Here is an 11,928-nt window from a genome sequence, read left to right as displayed (position 1 = left end):
TTCCCTACAACTGTGTGTGTGTATGTGTGTATACATACATATAGATATAATTTATTGAGATGATCATGTGATTTTTAAACCCTTTATTATGTTAATATCATATATCACATTGATTGATTTGCATATGTTGAACCATCCTTGCATCCCAGGGATAATTCCCACTTGGCCATTGTATATGATCCCTTTAATGTGCTGTCGAAATAAGTTTGCTAGTATTTTGTTGGGGAATTTTGCATCCATGTTCATCAGGGATGTTGGCCTGTAGTTTTCTTTTCTTGTGGTGTCTTTGTCTTGCTTTGGTATCAGGGTGATGCTGGCCTCATAGAGTGAGTTATGAAGTATTTCCTCCTCTTCAATTTTTTAGACGAGAATAAGAAGTACTGGTATTAATTCTTCTTTAAATGTTTGATTGAATTCACCAGTGAAGCCATCTAATCCTGAGTGTTTCTTTGTTGGGAAGTCTTCAATTACTGACTAAATCTCCTTACTAGTTATAGGTCTTTTCAGATTTTCTATTTCTTTACAGGCCATTTTTGGTAGATTGTCTGTGAAAGGGACATACTCATTTACTCTACTCATAGAATACTTCTGTATTCCAAATGTGTGAGTGTTTTTCCCACACCAAGAAATTCTCCAGATCGCAGCAGACACCAACTGGGTGTTCTATAGTTTAACTCAATTCTGACACTATCTAACTGGATATAGCATCAGATCCCACAATTTAAGTGCTCAGTCCCACAAGTGTGCCCCCACTTCAGATGCCAATTGCAAGTCCAGGTTGTCATTTGTGTTTCTGACTAAGCAGCTACATATTGGAGGTTCCCACAACCCCCTTCTTGAGTTTGATAACTTGCTAGAATGGCTCACCGAACTCAGGAAAACAGTTTACTTACTAGATTACTGGTTTGTTATAAAAGGATAAAAATCAGAAATAGCCAGATGGAAGAGATACATAAAGTTATGGGGGAAGGAGTGCAGAGCTTCCATGACTTCTCTGGGTGTGATACCCTCTCAGTACCTCCACATGTTCACAAATCTGGAAGCTCTCCAAACTCCTTTGGTTAGGATATTTCTGGGAGTGCATGTTTGATTCAATCATTGGCCATTGGTTATTACATCAATCTCCAGCCCCTCTCCCTTGGAGGTCAGGGGATGGGGCTGAAAGTTCCAATCCTCTAATCACATGGTTGGTTCCCCTGGCTATCACCTCCCATCCTGAGGCTATCCAGAAGCCCCGAGCCAACAGTCATCTGGTTTATAGTCTTGTTCAAGTCTTCTGTTTCTGCATTGATCTGTCTGGTTGCTTGGCTGATCAAGTTGTCCTTGTTCCTTTTTTCCCTCTAATTCTAGTTCTTATTTCTAGTCAATGAGTAATAACCCCTATATTAAAAACATATTTAAACTTACAGTTTTTCTGTACATAGCAATAATTATTTAGTACCTATAGTTCTCCCCTCATATTTCTTTCCCACCTCTAATGTTTTTGTAAAATTAGTTGAAATTTTGGTTCTAGGCTTATTAAAATTCTTGGCTACATTGTACCTTTTATTTTAGGAATTCTTTTTTTTTTCTTTTTAAAAATTTTTTTAGCAATCCTTTCTTAACAATTGTACAACAGTCAAAACCATATTATCAGAAATTATTTATTTTAGTGTTATTTACTTTTTTGAATATTTACATAGTTTCAAAATTTCAAACGTTTTAAGAGGATATACAATTTAAAAATCTCCTTCTCACTCTTGTTCCCAAGCCATACAGGTTCTCCTTCTAGGAAACAACTAAAGTTATCAGTTTCTTGAGAATCTTTTCAGAGATATTCTATGCATATACAAGCAAACATTCATGGTCTTTCTTTTAATTTTTTTCTTATCCAAATGATAGCATACCATCCACATGTTCTGAATCTTGCTTTTGTCTTAACGATATATCTTGGAGGTCATACCAAATTATGCATTTTTAAACCTTTCATTGTGGAAATTTTCAAACATATACAAAGAAGAGAGAATAGTATAATGAGCCCCGATGAACCCATCACCCATTTCAATAATAACGAACACTCTGTTATTATTGTCTTATTTATCCCTTGCATTTATTATTATTAATATTATTATTATTAAAACTTTGCTGGAGTATTTTAAAGCATATCCTAGACATATCATTTCGCTTTTAAATATTTTGGCTCATATCTTTAAAAGATAAAGACTTAAATACAACCACAATAACATTATCACACTCAATAAAATGTATAATTTCTCAGTATCATCTAATACCTAGTCTGTATTTAGTTTTCCTTTAGTAGCTCAAAAATGTTTTACTTTGCAGCTGTCAACCTTCAGATTTTTTTTAATTAATTAATTAATTAATTTCTTTATTTGGCTGCCGTTGGGTCTTCGTTGCTACACACGGGCTTCCTCTAGTTGCAGCAAGCAGGGGCTACTCTTTGTTGCGGTGCTCAGGTTTCTTATCGTGGTGGCTTCTCTTGTTGTGGAGCACGAGCTCTAGACGCGTGGGCTTCATTAGTTGCAGCACGCAGGCTCAGTAGTTGTGGCGCACGGGCTTAGTTGTTCCACGGCATGTGGGATCTTCCCAGACCAGGGCTCGAACCCATGTCCCCTGCATTGGCAGGCGGATTCTTAACCGCTGTGCCACCAGGGAAGCCCCATCCTTCAGATATTTTTATTGACAATTTCGGAAGCTCTGCCACTCCCACTCCTTGTTTCCCTTAAGTTCTTTTTCCTATTTGACACTGTTGGCTATTCCTCATAACTTTTAAAGCTATTCTGCATGTTCTTCTGTTCTAAATCCTTCTTTTTTATTTTTTCTTGGCTCCTCTACTTCCTCCTACCTGTACCCTTGAGGCCCAATGTTGAACTCTTCTCTTTTTCTCTAACTTTCCTTTTCAGGTAACTAATCTACATTACTGTTTCAACTATCACCTTTGCTTGAAACTAATATAATACTGTCAATCAACTATACATCAATTAAAAAATAAACATCACCTTTGTTAATGACTAAAATCTTCATCTCTAGCCCAGGCCTCTCATCCAAACTCCAGTTCTCTACTTCTAACTGCCTACAGGACACTTCTTCATGAAAGCCCTATTGTAAACTCAAACTGAAAATATCTAAAATTGAGCTTACTGTTTCCCCCATGCCAAGTAATTCTCTTCGTTTCCTCATTTCTGATAATGGATATTTCATTCTCCCTGTTCCTAAGCTTAATATCCTAATTATTTCTAACCTGTGTTTCTCTTTCATTCCCCTTATTCAGTTAGTTACCAAGTTCTGTTGATTCTTTCCTTGTAGTGACTCTAGCTTCTCTCCAGTCTCACTGTTATTCTCCAAAATCTAATCTTGGACCTTCATAGGTAACTTAGCTACCATTTAGCATTATGCTGGAAGTCTTGACAAATGCCATGAAATGAGAAATCAAAATAAGAGGTATAAATACTGGCAAGGCAAAGACAAAACTGTCAGGACTTCCCTGGTGGCGCAGTGGTTAAGACTCCACGCTCCCAATGCAGGGGGCCCGGCTTGATCCCTGGTCAGGGAAATAGATCCCACATGCCACAACTAGAAAGCCTGCGTGCTGCAACTAAGGAGCTAGCGAGCTGCAACTAAGGAGCCCACCTGGTGCAACCAAATAAATAAATATTAAGAAAAAGACAAAACTGTCATTATTTTCAGTTGATATGAAAATCCAAGAGAGTCAACTTACAAGTTATTAAAAAAGAAATATTTACGTGCAAGATGGCCACTTATAAAATATATCTAAATCAATAACTTTCTATATAAGCAATAACTAAGTAGAAAATGAAATTTCATTCACAACAGTAACAAAAGCTATAAAATATATAAGAATGTAGGCAATGTTCTCTTATATAGGAGAGGATAAAAAAAAGCACTAAGCATAAAAGAAAAATTTGATTGGACATCATCAAAATTAACTTCTGCTATTTCATTTAAGAAAATGAAAGGTAAGCCACAGAGTGGGAGAAAATATTCACAATACCTATGTCTGATAAAGGATTTGTATCCAGAATATATAAAGAGCTTTTACAACTCCAAATAAGAAAACAACCTAGTAGCAAAATAGGCAAAAGACTTGAACAGACACTACACCAGGAAAGATGTATCAATAGCAATTAAGTAAATGAAAAGCTGCTCAAGTCATTGGGCATCAGGGAAATGCATGTGAAATACCACTATATATACCCACTAGAATTGCTAAATTAAAAAGACAATACTAAGTGATGGTAAAGATGTGGAGCACCGGGACTCTCATACATTAGAATTTTAAATGGTACAACCACTTTGCTGTACTCTTTGATAGTTTTTTAAAATGTTAAACATACAAAGTTAAACATACACCTACCCAATGACCCAACAATTCCACTCTTAGGTATCCCTCAAGAGAAATGAAAACATATGTCCACAAAAAGACTGATTGATGAAAGAAATGTTCAAATATTGAGGTATGGGGAAGTCATTCTGGCTTGAGTTAACTTGAATTTTATGCACACAGCCTGTTTGTGGCCTAACAAACATAGATTGTAACTCTGCTTTAGTTATTAAAGAAAAGGACGCATTGACCAGAAGTAAACAACGTCCATGTTAAAAATAAAGATTAAATGCCTCCCTTCCTGAGATGCCAATACTGATACTCCTTCCATGATAAGACTCCCTTCCCAGGTGCCAGGGCCATAGAGACTCACTGTGTATGTACTGATCTGCTTCTTTTTGAAACTCTGAAGGAATGTATCCTTGACTTATTTGATGTTCTTTGTTCTGACAAGATATAAAACTGTGCTGAAAACCATGCTTCTGTGGAGCAGTTGCTCAGTTATCTGAGATATCCTATTCCAAAAAAAAAAAAAAGACACAAAAGAGTAAATGCTCTGATTCCATTTATATGAAGTTCTAGAAAGGTATAATTAATCTTCAGTGACAGCAAGCAGAACAGTGGTCCTCTGGGGCTAGGGGTGGTAAGGATTGACTGCAAAGGGGTACAAGGGAACTCTTTGGGGGTGATGGAAATGTATGTCTTGATTGTGGTAGTAATTACGTGGTACATACATTTGTCAGAAGCCATCAAGCTATAAACTTAAAATGAGCTTATTTAGTGGTATATAAATTATACCTCTATATATTTGATTTAAAAAGAAAAAATATAATTTGGCAATAGAAAGGGATGAAATACTGATACATGCTACACTGTGGATGAAACTCAAGAACATTACGCTAAGTGGAAGAAACCAAATACAAAAAGATGATATACTGTGTGATCCCATTCATGTCAAATGGTCAGGAAAGACAACTTGATAGAGACAAGTAGATTAGTGGTTGTTGCCTGGGGGTTGGGAACAGGGAGTGACTGTAACTGGGCATGAAGGATCTTTTTGGGGTGACAGAAGTGTTTTAAAACCAGACATGAAAAAAAATAAAAAAATCAGTTTGTGATGATAGTAGCACAATGTTGTAAATTTACTAAAAATCATTTAATTGTATACTTAAAGTGAATGAATTTATGGTATGTAAATTGTATTTCAATAAAGCTGTTTTAAAAAGATGATTGACCATATGGTCCAGCAATCACGCTCCTTGGTGTCTATCCAAATGAGTTGAAAACTTATGTTTGCACAAAAACCTGCACTTAGATGTTTATAGTGCTTTATTCATAATTGCCAAATCTTGGAAGCAACCAAGATGTCCTTCAGTGGGTAGATGGATAAACTGTGGTACATCCAAACAATGAAATATTATTCAGCACTAAAAAGAAATGAGCTATCAAGCCAGGAAAAGACATGGAGGAACCTCAAATGTACATTACTAAGTGAAAGAAGCCAATCTGAAAAGGCTACATATGGTATGATTCCAACTAAGGCAAAGCTATGGAGACAATAAAAAGGTCAGTAGTTGTCAGATACTGGGGGGAGAGGGGAATGAATAGGTGGACCACAGAGGATTTTTAGGGCAGTGAAACTATTCTGTATGATACTATAATGGTGAATACATGTCATCATACAGTTGTCAAAATTCATAGAATGTACACCACCAACAGTGAACTCTAATGCAAACTATGGACTTTGGGTAGTAATAATGTATCAGTGTAGGTTTATCAATTGTAAAAACTGTACCACTCTAGTGTAGGATGTTGATCATGGGGGAGGTTGTACATGTGAGAGGGCAGGGAATATATGGGAACTCTCTATTTTCAGCTCAATTTTGATTTGAATTTAAAACTACTCTGAAAAATAAACTCTATTTTTAAAAAAGAAGAAATGAGCTATAAAGCCATGAAAAGCCACGGATGAAATTCAAATGCATATTACTAAGTGAAAGAAGCCAATTTGAAAAGGCTAAAGATTGATTACAACTATATAACATTCTAGAAAAGGCAAAACTAAGAGACAGTAAAAAGATCAGTGGCTGCCAGGGGTTAGGAGGGAGGGAGGTATGCATAGGCAGGCCACAGAGGATTTTTAGGGCAGTGAAACTATTCTGTATAATACTATAATGGTGAATACATTTGTTAAAACTCGTAGAATGCACAACTCCAAGAATAAATCCTAAGGTAAACTGTGGACTTTGGATGATAATGATGTGCCAATGTAGGTTTGTTGATTGTAACAGACATATCATGGGAACTCTCTACCTTCCGCTCAGTTTTGCTGTGACCCTGAAACTGCTCTAAATAATGCAGTATTAAAAAGTAACTATTTAGGGCTTCCCTGGTGGCACAGTGGTTAAGAATCCGCCTGCCAATGCAGGGGACATGGGTTCAAGCCCTGGTCGGGGAAGATGCCACATGCCACGGAGCAACGAAGCCTGTGCGCCACAACTACTGAGCCTGCGCTCTAGAGCCCGCGAGCCCACGTGCCACAACTGAGCCCACGTGCCACAACTACTGAAGCCAGGGTGCCTAGAGCCTGTGCTCCACAACAAGAGAAGCCACCACAATGAGAAGCCAGTGCACTGCAACGAAGAGTAGCACTGGCTCGCTGCAACTAGAGAAAGCCAGAGCACAGCAATGAAGACCCAACGCAGCCAAAAACAATAAAATTTTAAAAAGTAACTGTTTAAACAAAAATAATAACAATGTATCATGAGATAAAAGTAGAATGCATAACGAGCGGTCCAGGAAGAGAGAATGGAAGTATAATAATGTAAGGTTCTTATACTGTTTGTGAAGTGGTATAATAAACACTTAAAGGTAAACTGATAACTTATAGATGTACACTATCAACCTTTAAGCAACCACTAAAATAAAAAAACAAAGAGGTATAGCTATGGACTTCCCTGATGGCCCAGTGGTTAAGACTCCATGCTTCCAATGCAGGGGGTGCGAGCTTGATCCCTGGTTGAGGAACTAAGATCCCACATGCCGCTCGATGTGGCCCCCCCCCAAAAAAGGGGGGAGGGTATAGCCAATAAGCCAACAAAGGAGATTAAATGGAATAAAAATAATATTGGTTAATCCAAAAGAAGGTGGAAAAAGAGAACAAAGAAGAGATGGGGCAAATAGAAAACAAATAGCAAGATGACAGACTCAAACCTAACAATCACAAATCAACAATCATGTTAAATGTAGATGGTCTACACACCCCAGTTACAGGGTAAAGATGATCAGATTGGGTAAAAAAAGCAAGACCCAACCGTATGCTTCCTACAAAAAATACTCCTTAAATACAAAGACACAAATAGGTTAAAAGTAAAAGTATGTAAAAAAAAAGATGTACCGTGATAACACTAGTCAAAAGAAAGCTGGAGGGGCTATATTAATATTGGACAAAGTAGATTTCAGAGCAAAGATACCATGAATAAAGAAGGTAATTTCATAATGATAGAGGGGTCAATTAATGAAGAGGACATAACAATTCTAAACGCTTGTGCATCTAATATAAGACCTACAAAATACGTGAATCATGGACTTCCCTGGTGGTCCAGTGGTTATGACTCTGCGCTTCCACTGCAGGGGGTGCGGGTTCGGTCCCTGGTCCAGGAACTAAGATCCCACATGCTGCGTGGCACGGCCAAAAAAAAAAAAAAAAAAAAAATCCATGAATCAAAAACTGATAAACTTGCAAAGAGAAATAAACAAATCCACAATTCAGGTCAGAGTTATTAAAGTTATTAAAACTGATAGAACGAGTAGGCATAAAATGAGCAAGGATATAGCAGAAGTAAATAACACTATCAACCAAATTGACCCGGTTGACATTTATAGAACAGTCCACCCAATAGCAGCAGAGTACACATTCTTTTCAAGTGTACATGGAGTATTTACCAGGATAGGCTATATTCTAGGCCACAAAACAAGTCTCAATGAATTTGAAAGGATTCAAGTCACACAAAATATGAATAATGGAATTTAAATTACCTATCAATCACAGAAACATCTCTGGAAAATCCTCAAATATTTGAAAACTAAATAATCCACTTCTAGACAACACATGGGACAAAGAAGAAATCAAAAAAGAAATTAGAACATATTTTGAACTGAATGAAAATGAAACCACAACATATAATTCATGACATTCTGCTGAAACAATAGTTACAGGGTAAGTTTTAAGCACTAAACACCTGTATCAGAACAGAAGGAAGTCTCAAAACAATAACTTCAGCTTTCACTTCAGTAAAAAGAAGAGCAAATAAAACTCAAAGAACAAAAATAATGAAGATCAAAGTGGAAATCAGTGAGAGAGAAAACAAACAATAGAGAAAAATCAACAAAACCATATTCTTGTACACCAGTGTTCACTGCAGCATTATTCACAATAGTCAAAAGTTGGAAACAATCCAAATGTCCATCAATAGATGAATAGTAGCTAGAAAAGTCGAATTCATGGAGACAAAGTAGATTAGAGGTTGGTTTTCAGGGGCTGTGGGAAGAGGGGAATGAGCAGCTATTGCTTAGTGGGTACAGAGTTTCTATTCGGGGTGATGAAAAAGTTTCAGAAATAGACAAGGGCGATGGTTCCACAACATTGCGAATGTACTTAACGCCACTGGATTGTACACTTAAAAATGGTTGAAATGGCAAATTTTGTTATATATATTTACTATTTTTAAAAATTAATAATGTAATATATCAAAAACTATTGAATTGTACAATTTAAGTGAGTGAATTGTATGGTATGTGAATTTATATCTCAATAAAGCTGTTTAAAAAAAGAGTGCATACTGTATGATTTCATTTATATAAAACTCTAGAAAATGCAAACTAATATATGGTGACAGCTACCTTAACTCACTACCACATTTTCTTTTATCGCCTCCGTTTTTACTAACACTTTTTCAGTTCCCTGACTGCCTCTTTATGTTAATATTTGTCTTGAGGAGAAAACAGCGGTCTGGGGAGGAGGAGGCGGCCTCACTTTGTCACGGGAAATGTGAAGCTCGGGGACCTCCGAACCGAGGAACTGGGACCCCAGAGATCCTTGATTACCCAAAGGTGTAGTTTAGAAGCCAGTGACTTGCAGAGCACGCGGCGGGCGCTAGAACTCCATTTCCCAGGAGGTCGCGGGGCACCGGAGGGGGACTGCGTCCGACGACGGGGGCGGGACTCGGTAGCTGCCCGGATGTGGCGCCGAGCCCGCCGAGCCTGCCCAGCCCAGCGAGAGACGCTTGGGAGGCTCTGCCAGCTGCGGTTCAACAGCGCGGGAGGACGACTATTTTGCCGGGTAATCCTTATGGAGAACCACCCCCAGGCGGCCCCCTCATCCGCTCTTTTCTCTTCGAGTCTCCCCATCCCCGGGACGGTTACTTTAGTATATGAGCCGCTCCTTGGATGGAAGGGATTTGAGAGTGGGATGAGTTGTATGTATAGCGGGGGAGATCGAGCCAGCTCTTCCTATTTGTGAATCCGACGTGAGGCACCTCTCTGTCCCAGGCTCACGAGTCCATCTGAAGTCCCAGAACCAAGGACTCTCGGTGGAAAGGATGTGAGGGAAAGGCCGAGCGGGCTTGCGGTGGCTATCGATGGGTCACTAGAATTGCCTCTCTGGTTAAGTTTCCAAGCGCAGGATAGTCTTCCCTGGCTCCGGGTTGGGGAGTGTTCACATGGCTTCCTTCGCCCTGGGGTGTCTTTGACTGGACTTAAACCAAAAAGTCAGTCTTCAATGTGAAAAAGCTTCCCGGATTTAGTAGATAACTAAGTTGCAGAAAGTAGTAAATAAAAATGAGGGTCTTCTGCTGAACTGTCTTAGTTTCAGAAAGTTAGAGTGATTTCAAGTGGGTTTGACTTTTGGAAAGGGTGAGACTTGGGGGGAGAATGTGCTAGAAATAGTAATACTCTGAGCTACATTCTTGTCTTTACTGCTACTGGGTCTTTTTTAAAAATTTATTTATTTTTGGCTGCGTTGGGTCTTCGTTGCCGCGCACGGGCTTTCCTCTAGTTGCGGGAGCGGGGGCTACTCTTCGTTGGGGTGCGCGGGCTTCTCACTGCAGTGGCTTCTTTTGTTGCGGAGCACGGGCTCTAGGCGCCCCGGCTTCAGCAGTTGTGGCACACCGGCTTAGTTGCTCCGCGGCATGTGGGATCTTCCTGGACCAGAGCTCGAACCCGTGCCCCTGCATTGGCAGGCGGATTCTTAACCACTGCGCCACCGGGGAAGTCCAGTTATGGGGTCTTTTATGTTGTGCCTCTAACCTAGGAGAAAAGTGACTGCTGGGAAATGTACATGTGAAGAAGGATGCTTTGTCAGATGAGAATGGAAGATTTAGAAGAAACTAATTCCAAGGTTAAAAGTGAATGCCTACTGAGGTGTTGGTCTCTGCAGCTCCAGGCCTCTTCCAATTTCCAATCCTAGAGGCATATTTAATGATCTCTGAGCTGAGGTGATGTCTACTTTACAGTGCTACTATGAAGCTTAAATAAGATATGTGAAAGTATTTTACACAATGCCTGTAACAGGCTCTCAGTTTTTAATTTCCCCTTGTTTCCTCATAGCAACTTATTTTTCTCTGGACCATGCTTTACTGTGTATTATTGTTTACCTTTTTATAGAAGTCCTGCCTTTACCCTAAGACTATAAACTTCTATCATCGTTCTCTTTTTTTAACCCTTTTTTGAGTCTCTCCTAGCAGTGCATTGTGCATAGTAGTGCCTGGGAGAGTGTGTGGGTAGTGGTGGTGATGAGGGAAAACCTGTGGGTGATCTGTAACCGGACAGCATTGTACTGGATGCTGGAGCTGAACGAAACAAGCTTTTCTCATATGGGTGATAAACAGACTATTTGCCTCTCTCTTGTAACTCCTAGCCTTCTCTCAGAGTTCCCAGCCCTTTAAAAAGTATTATTTTTATTTTTAGTATTTTTAACCATTTTAAAGTGTACAGTACAGTAACAGTAACTATATGCACATTTTTGTGCAATAGATCTTTAGAATTTTTTTATCTTGAAAAACTGAAAGTCTATACCCCTTAAACAACTACCCATTTCCCCCTCCCCCTGCCCCCAGCAACTACCATTCTACTTTCTGTTTCTATGAATTTGACTGTTCTAGATACCTCATATAAGTGGAATCATGCAATATTTGGCTTTTTGTGACTGGCTTATTTCACTTAGCATAATGTCTTCAAGGTTCATCCATGTTGTAGTGTATGAAAAGATTTCCTTTTTCTTTTTAAGGCTGAACTATATATATATATATATATATATTTTCTTCTTTATCCATTATCCATCGATGGACATTTAGGTTGCTTCCACCTCTTGGCTATTGTGAATAATAATGCAATGAACATGGGTGTGCGATTATCTCTTTGAGATCCTGTCTTCAATTCTCGTGGATTATATTTTTTAGTCTTATTTTTAAACTTGTTAAATATGGAGAATTTCAAATATACACACAAGCAGAGAAAATCATATAATGAATATGTGGGCTGAATGAATGAGTCATCTGTATAAAGCAGCCCCCCCACTTCTGCTGAAC

The sequence above is a fragment of the Lipotes vexillifer genome, unplaced genomic scaffold (genome assembly GCF_000442215.2).
Source record: "Lipotes vexillifer unplaced genomic scaffold, Lipotes_vexillifer_v1.1 scaffold926, whole genome shotgun sequence".
Classification (NCBI taxonomy): domain Eukaryota; kingdom Metazoa; phylum Chordata; class Mammalia; order Artiodactyla; family Lipotidae; genus Lipotes; species Lipotes vexillifer.
Note: the sequence above shows the minus strand (reverse complement) of the source record.